Source organism: Eumetopias jubatus, unplaced genomic scaffold (assembly GCF_037043125.1).
Source record: "Eumetopias jubatus isolate StellerSeaLion01/CBP00866 unplaced genomic scaffold, mEumJub1_p1.0 scaffold_1, whole genome shotgun sequence".
Taxonomy (NCBI): domain Eukaryota; kingdom Metazoa; phylum Chordata; class Mammalia; order Carnivora; family Otariidae; genus Eumetopias; species Eumetopias jubatus.
This window is the reverse complement of record NW_028274807.1, coordinates 168,446,283-168,462,441: the sequence shown is the minus strand read 5'-3', so window position 1 is coordinate 168,462,441 and position 16,159 is coordinate 168,446,283.

The window sequence follows — 16,159 nt, the reverse complement described above, 5'->3', positions numbered from 1 at the left end:
CCTGAAAAACCAGATGGAAAAGAATTTCCATTTAGTTGCACTGCAATTTACCTGAGCAAAAATCAAACTGTCCTATGATAATTCACTGAGATGGGGGATTTATTAGTTGCTAACAAACTATAAAATAATACACACCTCTTTCCTTGGACCCCCACCAAGCACCATCATTTACCCAGCATGACATATGTGCTATCATTTCAAATGCCAATCCTACCCTTTAAAGTATTCCTCAATCATTCGTCTTCCTTTGGCTTCTGGCAGCTCTCCACCGCCCATTGCAATGTTGGCAGTCCCTCCGCTGTGTGACAGGGTCAGTAAGAAATGAAATGAATCAAAGCTCCTGGCTGTGCCCCAGCAAGTCGGCTGCAAGTACAGCCAGTTTTAATTGATGGAGCAACTTACTGAGTCTCTAAATTAAAATATTCGATTTGAGCCACATGATACCCTAGGATCTGCCTGACCTCTCTCTGGAGCTCAGAGGTCGTGACATCAGAATACAACAGGCAGCAGTAAGTGCACCTGTTCTGTAATTAAGGTCCTTCCTCATCCTCCAGGGAATGGTGCCAAAGCTTTAACTTGAGACACAGGGCAGATAAAATGTTAATTGCCATCATGTAGGAGGAGGCACAAGGTATGAGCTGCACTGCTCACCTTGCTCAGTCAGATTTCCAGAAGGTGGTGTCTGAGAGTTGATGGCTCTATTAGCATTCTTACTGTGCTTTCCAAGCTGTAAATGTGCAGAACCCTCTCGACCAAACACATGGTTAAGACGAAAAGAAAGGGTGCCTGGTAGGTAAGAGCAATGGGGCTCACAAGTGGTGACAACTTACAGGACTGGGGTGGGAGGTGTTATACGTGCAGAATTACTATTATTATGCTCTGTGCATTAAGTCTGTCTGGGCTGAATGCTGATCCAATTCTGTCAAACACAGAACACCAAAAGACATATGTTATCAAAGGATGTTCCCTTATAAAATGTCCACATGAAGATACTCACTGGGAAATTTGTAAGCATTTTGCCCTTTAGTAAGTATAGCAATAGGTGTTGAGGAATTAGCACATGCAACTTTGAAAGGCAAAGGAGAAATTGTTGGTGTAGCTCTGCTAGCCCCATCACCTTTAGGTGAAAATTGACCCCTGTCTTCTGACTGCAATCCAGTGGCATTCCATTATACCCCTTCCTGGTATCACAGTGATCACACCCTTTCTATCAATAAACTTAGGGTGTCAAATATATGGCATTTGAGTAGACACTACCTAACTTCACTATGTCATATCTAGCTAATTAATCTCAGCACTGCTGTTCAACCACATTCTCCAGATGGCCACTACTAGTTGACCAAGGTTAATAAAAAGATGAAACCAATTGTTCGTTCAGATACTAGATGCCATACTTATTTTTCTACAAATAACTGCTTGAAGTTATCCCCATATCTCCCAACCCCAGATTCTCCCCACAATCTGCTCAGGAAGTCAGACTGACCTGGGCTCAATCCACCTTCATTAGTCTTTGGCTATGGGTCCTGGGAAAATTCACCTGGCCTTTCTGATCCTCTGCTGTATTATTGAAACTGAGCCCCATAGGGTTAATGGTTGGAACTAGCAGAAAATTTAAAGCTTGTTTTTCAGAGAACTGTTTCTCCCTAATCAGCTATTGTTCCTTTTCAGACCCCACTAACAAATTAACTAGCTGTCTCTGCAGAAGCCTGGACTCAAGGTCAACTGGAATGATTCCAGCCTAGGAACAAGCAAGGCCCTATATTCCTTACCTGAGATAACAAGCCCAAGACCCCATCTAGTTTACGACAGCCCTAGGAGCATGCCCACAACCCCTTTTCCTTGTCCTAAGATAACCTCCTGATGTCAGGGCCTGAATTTTGCCTCATTCTGATGTTCTCTCCACCCCAAAGTGAGGGATGGGATGTATGTTACATATACGTTTGCTCAATGCACATGCTCTATCATTCCTCATGAAGAGTCATAAGCCCCCCCTTTTTCATCAATATGTATGTCATCTCAGCTGTAATGATTATAAAAAATGTGTTCTCTCCCCTTTCAGGGAGGCAGATTTGAAACTTGCCCTCCCGTCTCCTCATTTGGCTGCCTCTTGAATAAACACTTTCCTTGTTGTATACCTGATGTGTCAGTGATTGGTTTTGTTGCACCTCACGCAAATGGATTTGGGTTTAGTTACATTATATATAAGAATGAGAAATAATGAAATCTTTCCTACCGTGTGATTGGAGAGACTGTGTAAGATAATGTATATGAAAATACCTAGCACAATGCCTAGCATATCAAAGGTGCTCAATAAACATGTGTTCATTTCATTTTTCAGCATGAAAAGCACTGAGATGCCATCCAGGGACAGTGAACTTGCTCTCAGATTCTATTTTCCTTTAACTCCCCCATCGTGTTATACCTATTAAGTAAGAAACATAAACTTCATGACATACTTCACACTTAGAAACAGGATTAACATTAGTGATGAAAATATGAAGGCATGCACGCAAAATGATTTTTCAAATATTGATGTTTGTTCCCAACAACATTGGCAGAGAAAATTGGTATAAGTTAGAAGGTTTCATGCATTCCTAAAATGATGTTAAAACTTCCTAGGTTTTTTTATAGAAGAAGGAGATGGAGATGCAGATGGCGTCTGGAATCTTTGGCATGGCTTAATTAACATAAACAATGCCGGGGAAAAATGTAGAAGATGAGGAAGAGGAGTCTCATGTTTTGCTAGAAAAATAGCTGAAACTTAGAGCCTGTAGAACTCTGCCTGCAGTCCGTAGGAGCCACATAAGTCAAGCAGATTATCAAAGTGTGGCTTTGAAATGAGAAGAGAAGCAGCAAGCCCACTAGCTGGCTGTCTAAGGACTGCAACACAGAAAGATTGAAATCCTTGAGCAACAGATAATGTCAGCCCCTTCAACCAATGAAAAATGCCCAGCATCACAGAGGAGACCATTGAGATTGGAGTGAGCCAGGTGGGTTAAGACAAAAGAATACTGGGGTGACTGAGTGGCTCAGTTGATTAAGCAACTCAGGTCATGATCCTGGGGTCCTGGGATCAAGCCCTGCATCGGGCTCCCTGCTCAGTCTCAAAAAAAAAAAGAATACTTGTTGCCATCAGATAGGCATGTTAAGGAAAGAGTGCTGAAGTCCATTTCAAGGGCTCCACATAGCCCTTAAGACAAAGTCCACACTTCTAAGCATAACCTACAAGGGCCTCCAGGGCCTAAGCCCCCTATTTTCTCTAGTCTCATCTCTTAACCACTCTCTGCTTCATAGCGCAACTCCATGCTGCTTGTAACTCCATGCATACCATGATGTTCTTCTTCCCCGGGCCTCTACTCATGCTGTGCCCTCCACCTGGAAGACACTCCCTCTTCTTTTCCCTCCCTCCCACCAACTTCCTCCAATTCTCCTGCTCCACTCCTTGTCTTTTAAAATTCGGCAACCCCAGAGAATCTCCCACAAGTTGTGTCACATGCTTCCTCCATGCCTCCCATAATTTACTGAGCATAAGCTCTGTCACTGCACTTACCATCTTATTTTATAACTAACCATTTCTGAATCTTCCTGTCTAGACTATAAGCAACAGGAAGACAGGGACCACCCTGTGCCTCTCAGTTGCTATGGTGCCAGTGAGTAGTAGCACTGGGCCTGGCGCAGGGCAGTGCAGAAACGGTTACTGGATGAATGACTACTGAATGAAGAATGAATGACTAATGTATACCTCAGACATGGAAAGGGGGAAAGAGAGGGAAACCAACCACATCTTACAGACTGCCTCCTATCGACTCCAAGCAGCCCCACCCAGAGATATGGAAGTGCCCAGGCGACTATATGTGGGAAACACTTAAGACTGGGGTTTCTAGGGTTGTCACACTAGCTCTCCCACCACAGAGGGGACGCCGACCTATCTAGCCATGAATATATCCAGTTTCTTTCCCCAGAGATGGCTTTAAAGTTGTATTTCTTTTTGTAATCCCTTCTGATACGGAAAAATCCCCAGTGCTCAAACACTAATCATGTTAGACTGTTTGTCACTTTAGTCAACACCAGAGGTGAAGCTATGCCCACTCCAGCCTCAGCTTGCCATCAAACCTGATGACGTTGCAATGATAAAAAGTGACACGAGACCCGGCTAGCATACACATACCACCCACTCCTGGCAATGCAGGAGATTTAGCTGACAAGCATTTTAGGAGCAAGGAGGAAAAGAAGGCTGTTTCTCAGAATTTGTGGTTGGAATAGAAAGGAGAGGTGAAGTACTCTCCAGACAGCATTGTGATACAAACAATATTAAGTGATGTAGTATTTTTCTTGAGCCATTGAACCCACTACTCCCTGACATAATAATAAATATGTTACAAATATCCAGTTATATTACAACCTGGCTTTCCAAGGGACCAGTTGATCAGTTACTTATATCATACAGGAATCAGTATGGGAGCTATAGGGGATAGAACAATGTCTATTTTAATGGTTTCTCAAAAGGTTATCAATTCAGACTATTTGCGACAATGCACACTTTGTTCCATTAATACATTTACCATATATTTGCTGAGTGCCCACCCTGCGCACCACCACTGCACTAAGTACTGGAGGCTCGATCGGGTCAACAGGGAGACGGGAAGACAAGACTGGGAGGGTGAACTGACCTCCAAAATGCAAGTTGATGAGATCCTAAAATAAATCCTTCTTTGGCAATTTTTTAGTAGTGTTCCCTTTAACTTTGTGGTTCCAAACTGGGTTTGCAACATTTGTGATAGTGTGTGCCAAGTTAATGTTCTGTCTCTTCTAAAAGGTGAAGTAGAAGTACCTCTTAGGTACAAACAGAAATCTTAACCCAAAATGCAGCAAGAACTGGTTTATTCATTAATGGAAGATATAACATCCACAGTAACCCCGATCTAGAATATTCTGGTAAGAAAACTAGGAGAAATGGAAAGGTAATGAAGAACCTCCAGGAACTTCAGAGAATTCAGAGAATAAGGAAAGGTGTTAAAAAGTTAAATGAATAATTAATGTGTAATAAAATTAATAGTATTTAATAGCAAAGTGGCATTTCATCTTAACACCTGGTACCAGATGTCCTCTTGGAGAGAGAACAAAAATTGTTGGAGAAATGACTTATCAGAACTTGAGGAGGTGGTGCAAGCCTAAGGATTTGGGACCAGGGTATCTGAGAAAGGGCAAAAGAATAGGAAAAGAGTTGATTTTTCTCCCAAGGGCAGGAGAGATAAACAAGAAAAAGAGAAAAGAGGGAAGGTAGTGCTGAGACTGGGCTTAGAGAATGTGCCAAGAGAGCCATTGGCACAAATTTGGCTCAACAGAGTTTTAGGAAGGTGAAATTCTAATATCCAGGATTAGAATTGTTTCACGCACAAGTATGGAATGTCAATCTCTCCACTGTCCGTCTAAAACTTATGAAAGTTCTCAAAAGACTTTAGGCTGCTAGAGTTTCCCTGGAATCCAAGGAGTTTTATATTGAATTACACAGAGAAGCACAGCAAAATATATGTATGGGAATGGAATCCCTGAAGCAAACAGGGGCAAAAGCAATATAATCCCCAGGAAGAATTCACTGAACTCTTGAAAACTCCCACAGACACAGAAAACTCTCGCAGTTAAGCTGCTCACTTCCAGATTACTTTGTTTTCTTTCATGTGAGAACTTTTGTAATCATTGGTAACTGAAAGAAAAGTTGAGACTATTTCTCAAATCTCTGTGGCCACAGGGTGTTAGTACTGGGGCACAATTGTTGGGCATCGACCTGCAGGTCTGTGATTGCGTCAACTGGCTTTCAAACAATCAAAATCTGCAATGTCATTTTTTTTTCCTCGGCAGAAAAAAAGAAGGTTTCTAATCAAAAACAAGACTTTGCAATTAAAAGCACAGTTGAATCTTAATCAGTTGGGATGGTCAAGTAAATGCTACATTTTCTTTCCTAATCTGCCTCTGAGTGCAAACAGGCAATAGAGACAAATGATTTATATGAAAGTTCATATAATATGACCACAACTTTCAAGGGAAACTTGAAAACAGCAATTGAAATAAGCCTCATATTTCTCATCTACAAAATAAATTATTAGTGGTGAGATTTGAATAAGGTCTGTGGTCTAATTAATAGCATTGCACTAATGTTAGTTTCCTGGTTTTGGTAATATAGAGAATTATGTAAGATGTCATTATAAGTTGGGTTAAGGGTACACGGGACCTCTCTGTACTATTATTACAACTTCTCCTAAGTCTACAATTACTTAAAAATAAAAAGTTTGAAAGAAATGATGTTAATAATATCTTTCTCACAGGGTAGTAATGATTAAATGGAATAAAATATGAAAATATATTGTTGAATTGCCAAAAATGCATGATTCTTGGTGGTTTAATAATCACTCCTATTCTCCAGCTCTCAAAATCAATGCTCTAGTAACTTCCCTCAGGGTAATAATAGCTAATACATATGTACCTCTTACATGTGTCAGCTACCACTCTTAGTTTTTTATGCCTGTTACCTCATCTAAGTTTCTTAACGATGCCAGAGAGAGACAAATAATGGTTTTCCTTTTGCAGGAGAGGAAAATGAGGCTCAGAGGGATGAGACATTCAGTGAAAGTCACATAGCTTATAATTGGATAGAATTGGGTCACAAAGCTAGGTCTAAAATTCCAGTGCTGGAGCTCTTAAATGCCACATGCAATGCCTCTCTTTCTGCTGCCTCACCTCATCCAGGTGCCAAAATAAAAGAGATTATGGTTTGTATCCATTTTCTATTGCTGTATAACAAATCATAGCAAACTCAGTGGCTTTATAGAAATACTCATTTATTATCTCATTGTTCTGCAAGTCAGAAAGTTGGGGCATGGCATGACTGGGTTCTCAGCTCACATTCTGATGGACTGAAATCAAGGTGTTGGGTAGCTGTATTTTCATCTGGAGCTCAAGGTCCTCTCCGCACTCAGACGGCTGTGGCAGAACTCTGTTCTTCACAGTTAAGGAGTAAGGTCTCCATTTCCTTGCTGGCTGCCACCCAGAGGACACTCACAGCTCCTCTAGGGTGTCCTCAGATCATATCATGTGGTCCCCTTTATCTTCAAAGCCAGCAATGGAGACTCTCCCTACATTAAATCCTTTTATATTTCAAATCTCTATCTCCAGGAAGAGCCCTTTTAAGAGCTCACCCAACTAGATTAAGTCTGCCCAGGAAAATGTTCCTTTCTTAAAGCCACCTGTGCCACATAAATAACCTAAAGATGGTATAACATATGTCAGAGTCATAGCTTGGGAATTACCCAAGGGTGGAGACCTGTGGAGTCATCTTAGAATTCTGCCTATGCCCAGACTCTCTCTGCTTTTCCAACATAGTCAACCTTCCCCCTTAACCTTGAAGAATTAGGGTATAAAAGGACAAAAGACCACCTTAAGTTAACCTCAAATGCAGTTAACTGATTATCCCAGCCCTTTAGTATGTATTATACAGCTGAGCAAGGTGGTGTGCTATTTCCAGCTCCCAGAGTTGTTCGATTCATGGAGATTTCAACGTATGCCAAGAGTCAAAAGTCAGTGTTTTGTTGTTGTTGTTTATTTGCTGTCACATTTTGACTAGGACAGAAATCTATATGAAAAGAATACATCAAATAACACATGAAATGAGAACTTATCAGGATAACCAGAAGAATCCAGACTACATTGAGTCATTTGATTTGGTTACTCTTCAGTGGACTCATTGAAGCAGGTCTCTCTGAACAGTGTTTTGAATATTTTTCTGGCAGATTTTCTGAACTGCTTTTTTTTCTGAACTGCTTTATTTTATTAAACTTTATTTTCTGAACTCCTACTAAATATAAGTGTGAAGAGGCCAAAAACATTAAAGCATCAAAGTCTTTAGGCCTCCCTCTCCACCAGAGGTCAAAGAGAAGGCTATACTCACCTTTGGTTCTTCTTTCTCTTCCCCTGCACCTTCAAGACCTCCCACTCTCCAGGAAAGAACATCAGCACCAGACTGGTTATTTGATTTGTCAATGAATTATTAGAGAAGGGGCAGGAAGACTGAGGGAGGTAGAGGTAGGAAAGTCATTTACAAGAAAGGCTAAGTCAATCTGCTAAGTAAAAAGCTGGAAAATAAAGCAGAGAGAAGAGAGAGAAGTGTGTGCAAGCTGAAAGCAAAAAGTAGTGGGGGCAGGTGGAGTTAGAAAATGAGGTACTGGAGGGGCGCCTGGGTGGCTCAGTCATTAAGCATCTGCCTTCAGCTCAGGTCATGATCCCAGGGTCCTGGGATCGGGCCCCGCATCGGGCTCCCTGCTCCGCGGGAAGCCTGCTTCTCCCTCTGCCACTCCCCCTGTTTGTGTTCCCTCTCTCGCTGTGTCTCTCTCTGTCAAATAAATAAATAAAATCTTAAAAAAAAAAAAGAAAGAAAGAAAATGAGGTACTGGAGAGAATATGGGATAGGAAGAACGAGCAACCTTTTAACCTCTTCTGGAAAAAAAAAATCTTAACTTGCTCTAAATAAGTATTGATTTGCTGGAGGGTGGAGAATGTTCCTAGATCCACTAAAATGATAAGTAAAATTGTGTGTGAATATTCTTTTTTGAAAATTATTCTATAACTTCCATAAGAAAGGTTATTTGACCCTAAAAAATATTGTGAGAAAGATGCCATGACTATGGGAAGAGCACCAGAAAAGGCCTGGATTCTTCTGGAGAAGATACAGGGTTGTTAGTCAAAGGACTCAGTCAATTAGAGGCATACAGAGGCCCTGAAAATCTAAGTCACTGTCTTCCTGATTATGAATGGGGCAGGACATAACTAGCACATATATCATAAAAATGTACCCAATATTTGATGATTGAGAAAACTGGCCTAATAGATATTCTATTCTCACTTGGTAACAGTTTGTGGTGGCCAGCCTCCAAGATGGCAGCTAATGATCCCTGCTTTCTGATTTCCACACCCTTTTGTACTCTTCCTTACACACTAAACCAGGGATGGCCTGTGTGACAAATAGAATACAGAACTGGAAATGTGTGGCTATGGAGGTTAAGTCATGGAGGTCAGGTATTGTGGCCTCTGCCTTGGTCTCTTGGATTACTTACTCTGGGAAAGCTATATCACAAGGCCACTCAAGTTGCCCTGTAGAAAGTCCCAAGTGGAGTGGAACAGAGGCCTTTTACCAAGAACCAGCATCAACTTAGCAGTCACGTGAATAAGCCCAAACTGGAACTGGATCCTCCAGCCCCCATAAAACCAAATGACTTCAATCCTGGCTGATGTCTGAATGCAACCTCATGAGATACTTAAGCCAGAACTGCATAGTCATACTGCTGCAGAACACCAGGCTTACCTGTGTTGTAAGAAATCATCAATTATTATTCTATAAGCCACTGAATTTTTGGAATAATTTGTTATCTAGTATTTAGCTAGTTAATACATATGCCAATATGGAGAGGTGGTACTCAGTTATCAATTACGAACATTGATATTCAATCTAATATAAACAAAGGTAACATCTAATCTAGTAAAAACATAAATAAATAAAGGTTTCTGCTAAGTATAGATGATAATGGTGCCACAACTTATGAACACACAGTAGCACATATTTACCACTGGCTGACAATGATGTTTATTCCCTCCTGGTTACAATGGGAAAATGTAATGTTTATATTTTCTCTGACATACTGATTTCACAAGTATACTATAGATCCCTCTAACTCTGGAATAAAACCACTACCTATCTAACAACAACAACAACAAAAAATCCACATCCTTTTTACATTGCTTGCCTTTACAATAACAAAGGGAAAAGCTTATACTAATCCTCAGCTGGATTTAGAAACCAAAGAAAGTGAAATGTGGCAGTATATTAGTGACATAATAATGAAAATCATCAAATCGGTCTTAATACTCTTGATGGAATTTGTTTAAGTAATAAATTTAAATGTATTCACTGCACACCTTGCATAATAAGATAGTCTCTACAATCAAAAATTAATAAGCATGAAAGTCTACAATTTATTTATTTCTGAAAAGAACAAATATTATGGCCTCATAAGAACAATTGAGTGATCTCAATATTTTCTCTCTCAAATCTAAGGCAATTAAAGATGAACCAACCACGAAGAAATACAAATAATTACAAAATGAAAACCATTGAGGAGAAACTCAGAAACAAATGATGGATTGTGTAAACTAGATCATTAAAGCCTAGTAATTTCCAAGGTTTGCTAAGCAGAAAAAGTATTATTTACAACATGAGGAATTATAGTCCCTCACTTTTGCAGTACTCTGGTAATGACAAACAGTGTCATCTGAGGGGATTTCTAGAAGGCAAACTACATATTTCTAGAAGTAAACTATATTTACGTTTCAATGAGAAGTCCAAGAAAGACATTTAGGTGATTGCTGAGCTATTATTGATAATCTTTTCAAACATCTAACAGCAGGGATGAGCATGTCTGCAGCAAGTGACAAGAAGTAAGTTAAACTAGTATAGGCAATAATAGTAAGTAAAAAATAAAATAATAAGAGCAACATATAGTGAGATTTATAAACACTTACTATAGATTGAAAAAGTGGCCATAATCATTCCTAGCTTTCCCTCTATTCAGACTCTCTGTAATGTGACAGCAGATTTTCCCATGAAGAGGTAGTCTACTTCCCCACTTGAGAGATGTGGGCTGGCCTTATGACTTGCTTGGTCTAAGCACCTTGGGAGAAAGGATGTGGGCAAGCTGCTGGAGGATATGGGACCATGTAGAGACAAACTGAGCCATCTCAGAAACTGACCCCAGATACATGAGTGAGCAGAGCTGAGATCAAAATAACCACCCAGCAGAACCCAGCCCAGATGGCCAACCCACAGAATCACAAGCTCAATTGATGGTTGTTTTAAGTCACTAACTTTGGGGTAGTTTGTTATGCAGCAATAGTTAACTGGTATGTGCCAGGCATTACCTGAAGGGTTTTATATCCATTATTTAATATAAACCTTGCTACATGCTATGAAGTAGGTAGTATTATTATCCCCATTTTAGAGGTGAGAACATGAGGCCTAGAACAACAAAGGGAATTCACTGTTTAACTAGAATATCACAAGAAGATGATCCTACTGGATTCAGGTATGACTGGTCCAGAACTTCAGGCAATGTCACCATGACTCTGCTTTAATTATTCTCCATTTTTGCCTCCACTTGCCTCATCTCTGTATGGATTTATCCTCAAACAGTCTCTCTCCCTGTGGCTGGCTATCTGCTCATAATCCAAAGGAAAATAGCTCAGGTGGAAGTCCAGGGAAGCTCTGACAGGCTAGACCTAATCATGTGCCCGGGACCAGAGGACAAGGTGAAGCCTTGTAACTGACAGTCCCATCAGAGTCACCTGGTGGGGATGGGATGGGAGAGGAAAAGTTCTGTGTTGGAGAAATGAGTACTGGGCAGATAGTAGCACTACGTTCTCCACAATGGCTCCCAGATTCACCAAATAGTTTCTAGGACCCCTGAGTGCTGAAGTGATTGGAAACCTTTGAAGGTAATATTAAGTCCATCTAAAACCTGGTGTACCCTCCAACACACAAAACCAAGGATTCCACTCTTCTAGTTCCCAGGCACCTTTCTCTTCCCACATCTCTCCATGCCACCTTGCCACAGCTCCTCTCCATGAATAATAAGAACACTCTCTGGCACTTTCTAGTTTTATACATTTAGCTGATGTTTGAAGAACAGCTAAATTGGAAAGTGGATTATTTGCTTTACAAAAGGATTCTCAACTTTACAAAGGATTTCCCAGGAGAGGACTTTAAATAGCAACCTCCCCTTAGTGCATTTAAACTATGATTCCATTTGCAAACTATTGCTTCTGAATACCTCAAATTTAGTTTACTTGAGGGGCTGGGCTAGGCAGTTTCTAAGAGGCCTTCCAACTTAAAAAGTACACAAGCCTGTGACCAACAGCTCATACAGCAAAAAGACAAGGATAGTGGTACTGAGCAGCCAGCATTCTAAGCGTGGCTTTGTCATTGATTTACTATCTCTGTGATGACTTTGGGCAAGTCACTGAACCACTATGAGCCTTGGTGCCCTCACCTGTAAAGGTGGATAAGAATGTCACCTACTTCACTGGTATGTTGTGAGGATTAAATGACTTAAGATATACGAAATGCCTAGCACATTGCTAATACAAATCAAACAGTCTGCCTACAACTACTTTGACATTTTGTCTTCTGTAGCCAGAGGGATCCATTCAAAAAGTAAATTCTACCTTGTCACAACATTCTACTCAAAATCTCAATAGTTTCTCAATGCCATAATTAAAAACGCAATTCTTTGGAATATTCAACTAGGGCCAAATACTTGGCCTCCCCCTGGCTGTTTAGTATCATGACTCACCATGCTCATTCTCATCTTTACACAAAATCTACTATTTTTTCCAAATTACAAAAAAAAAAAAAAATTCTTCTCCTCTTGCTCTAGCTTCTCCTGTGAGCCTCAGCCCCATTTCTGTGCTCTTCTTTGCAATGAAACTTCCTGAAGGATTTGCCCATGTTCATGATCTTCAGTTGTTCTCTCCCAACTGCCTACCTGACATCTCCACTTGGATATAAAATGTAAATCTTACCTCGGCATGTCCAGCAATGAACTCCTGATCCCTTCCTTCCCCAGCTTACTCTCCCTTGACTCAGACTGGAAATCTTGCAGAAATGTCTGACTGTTCTTACCTGACATCCATATCCATCAGCTAAGCCTACTGACTCACCTTCAGAGTACAAGCAAAGGATGACCACTTCTCACTACCTACACTGCCTTCAACTGGCCCATGCCATGGCCATCTTTTGTTGGAATCACTGCAATAGTCTCCTCATGACCTTGGCTTCCACCTTTGGCCCCTACATCTTTATTTCCAGTACAGTAGTAACAGAAATCCTTTATAAACAGAAGTCAGATCATGTCCTGACTGCTCAAAACCCTCCAGTAGCTGCTCCACTCAGAACAGAAGCCAAAGCCCAACAATGACCTGAAGGCCCTCTATAATCTAACCACCACTCAGATCCTTTGGCTTATTTCCTACTAACTTTCCACCTCATCCACTCTGCTCTGACCATGTTGGCCTCCTAGCTTTCCTGAACATGCCAAGCACACTCCCACCTTTCATACTGGCTGTTCTCTCTACCTGAAACACTTTTCCACTGGGTATCTATGTATGGAGCTCACCCCCTCACCCTTCAGATTGTCACCTTCATAATGAGGCTCAGCTTGATCAGTTCCTTCAAAAGTAGAAGTTGCCCCGAGCTGGAGATACTCATGATTCTCCTCACCCACCTCTATCCTTTTCCCTTATTACCTTCTAAAGTACTATATAACTTAATTATTATTATGTTTATTCTTCATTGACTCTCCCTTTTCCAAACATATAAGCTCTTCAAGGACCGGCATCTTAGTGTCTTGTTCATGTGTCCTACACAACCAGAAAAAAAGGTCCAGTATATAATAGATGTTCAATCAATAGTTGTTAACTAAGTATATGCTCTTGCCATGCTGGTCTTCTTCCATTCTCTCAAAACTTGAGCCTGTCGCTCATCCATCACTTCCTCAGAAAAACCTTCGATGACCTCCCTAATAAACCTCCTCAGTGACAGACCTAATGCCCCTCTCCTTCACAGAACTTTTGAGAGATCTAATTTATATTTGCTTTGTGACAACCCAAGCTCTGTCAAGACAGGGAAAACTCTGTTTTTACTCACCATCTTATCACTAATCCCTGAGTTTCTGCATATAGTAGGTACTCAATAAATATTCATCAAACATAAACAATTAGCATGATTAAAGTCAACCTCCTTTATTTACTACTTGACAAACTTCTACCTGTACCCCAAATAGGCCAGTGGTAACCTGCAGGCTCTTGTAGATACTTTGCTTTCTACCCTTTATGGCTAAAGGAGTATACCAAATGACCTGCTTGTCTTCTGTTAGAATTTTACCTCAGTATTATTTGTTCTCAATGAAACGAGGCCCTTTCATTTCCATCTTAAAGTCATGCAAATATTTCTGTTTTATGTCACTAACAAATTGACATTTGCAGATTGCACTCCAAAAAAATCCACTTTTAAACTTTCCAATTTAAAATGCTTTCTTTCTAAATCTATTTTATTAAGAGATTAATTCAAAATTCATCATTGTAAGAAAGATGAGCATAACTGTCCATTATAAAGGGGATGGTACCTCTCTGATCTTCCAGTAACTGTGTAATTCCTATAATTCCACATGCATGGAATTATAACTAACTGAATTAGGGCTAACATTATATACCCAGGTTTTGTTGGGTTGTGTCAGTAATTTAACAGAGAAAATCACTGATACAATACTCTGCTTAGTAAAATTAAATAGAGCTTTTTTCTGGATACACAGCAGCCATTTTAGTCTTCAGAAGGCTCAGAATGAAGAGATAAGAGTTAACTACTTAGATATTCCTAGCTTTCTTCTCAGAACATTTACATAGTGTGTCCCTGTGGGATGTTCAAGATTGACCGCTGAGCACTAAATAGTCTGCGCCCAGCCACAGGAAGAGATTAATAAAGAGAGGCCTGATGGAATTTCCCTCTGATGAAGGGCTCTACCTCTCCTTCCTACCCCACTCTGAACAGACACTATAACTCTTGCGTGTGTCTGGGGCCTTGGTAAATAAAGCAGTGGTATAGAGGGTGGGTTTGGCATCTTACATTTGCCAAGGACACTTGAGAAAAAAAGGAGACACTTTAACAATTTTACTACCAAATATTTCCAGCATATAAAAAGTATACAAAATAATAAAACTAACACTCTTGCACCCACTACCAAACTTTCTCAACTCTTAATATTTTGCCTTCTATCAGATCTGTAGAAACAGAAAGGGAACATCAGGGACGTGGCTGAAACTCCCTGAGAAACCCACCTATACCATTCATTCACCTATCTTCTTTCGAGATGTATTTACTCTCTGGAGTATAAAGTTTACATGGATATATGTGTTTTTATCTATAAAATTTTGTTATCTATAAAATCGTTATATATAAAATTTACTTTGTGTGTGTTTTAAAACTGTACAAACATCATATTCTGTGTCTCTCTGCAAGCTACAGACACATACACACTCTCTCTCACACACACCCCTTGGCTCATTGTTTTATTTTTGAGATGTATCCATATTAAAACATGAATAAATAACATTTCATTTCATCCACTTTAAATTACTGAATTGCATTATAGCATTTAAACTCACCATTGATATACTCATTCTCATGGTGGTATATGTTCATGATATTTCTTTTCCTTGGTGGGGGGAGGGGGAGCAGGGGTACTGGTGGCAGGAGTGAGAGAAAAATAAAGAGTTGCTTTTTCTTCCTGGTGATTCCAATCTGTACTCTGCAAGAGAGCCTGAGTGATAAAAGATGTCTGTGATGTTTAATTTTTTGTGTCAGCTTGGCTAGACCATGGTATCCAGATTTTTGGTCTAATGTTATTCCAGACGTTTCTGTGAGGGTGTTTTATTGATGAGATTAACATTTAAGTTGATGGAATGTGAGTAAAGCAGATTGCCCTCCAAAATGTAGGTGGACCTCATTCAATCAGTTGAAGGCATTAAGAATGAGGTCCCCTGAGCAAGACTGCCTTGTTCATGTCCAGTGAACGGCAACTCTTCCTGAAGTCTCCAGCCTCCCAGGCCATCTGGTAGATTTTTGACTCAATGAACCTTCACAATCACATGAGCCAATTCCTTAAAGTCAATCAATCAGTTTCTCTCTCTCTCTCTCCATAGATAGATAGATGATAGATAGATGGATAGACAGACAGATATACACACACACACATACATGCATATATGAATGTACATATACACACACATACATACATACACATCTTATTCCTTCTGTTTTTCTGGAAAACCCTGACTAATATAATGTCAAAATACAAATGCATTTGTTTTCATTTGTGGCCCTTTGCTCTTTGGAGATCAAAAACTTAGGAGAAAATGCAAGAATATCAAATAGGCATGAAGCAAAAATGATGGAGACATTTGTTTAGTGTATACTCTTCTAGTTCACCAAAACTTACACTTTCTGCCCTGAGCCATGACTTACCTACCTTCTCTACTTACTGTCTGTGCTTTATTAGAAAATGTA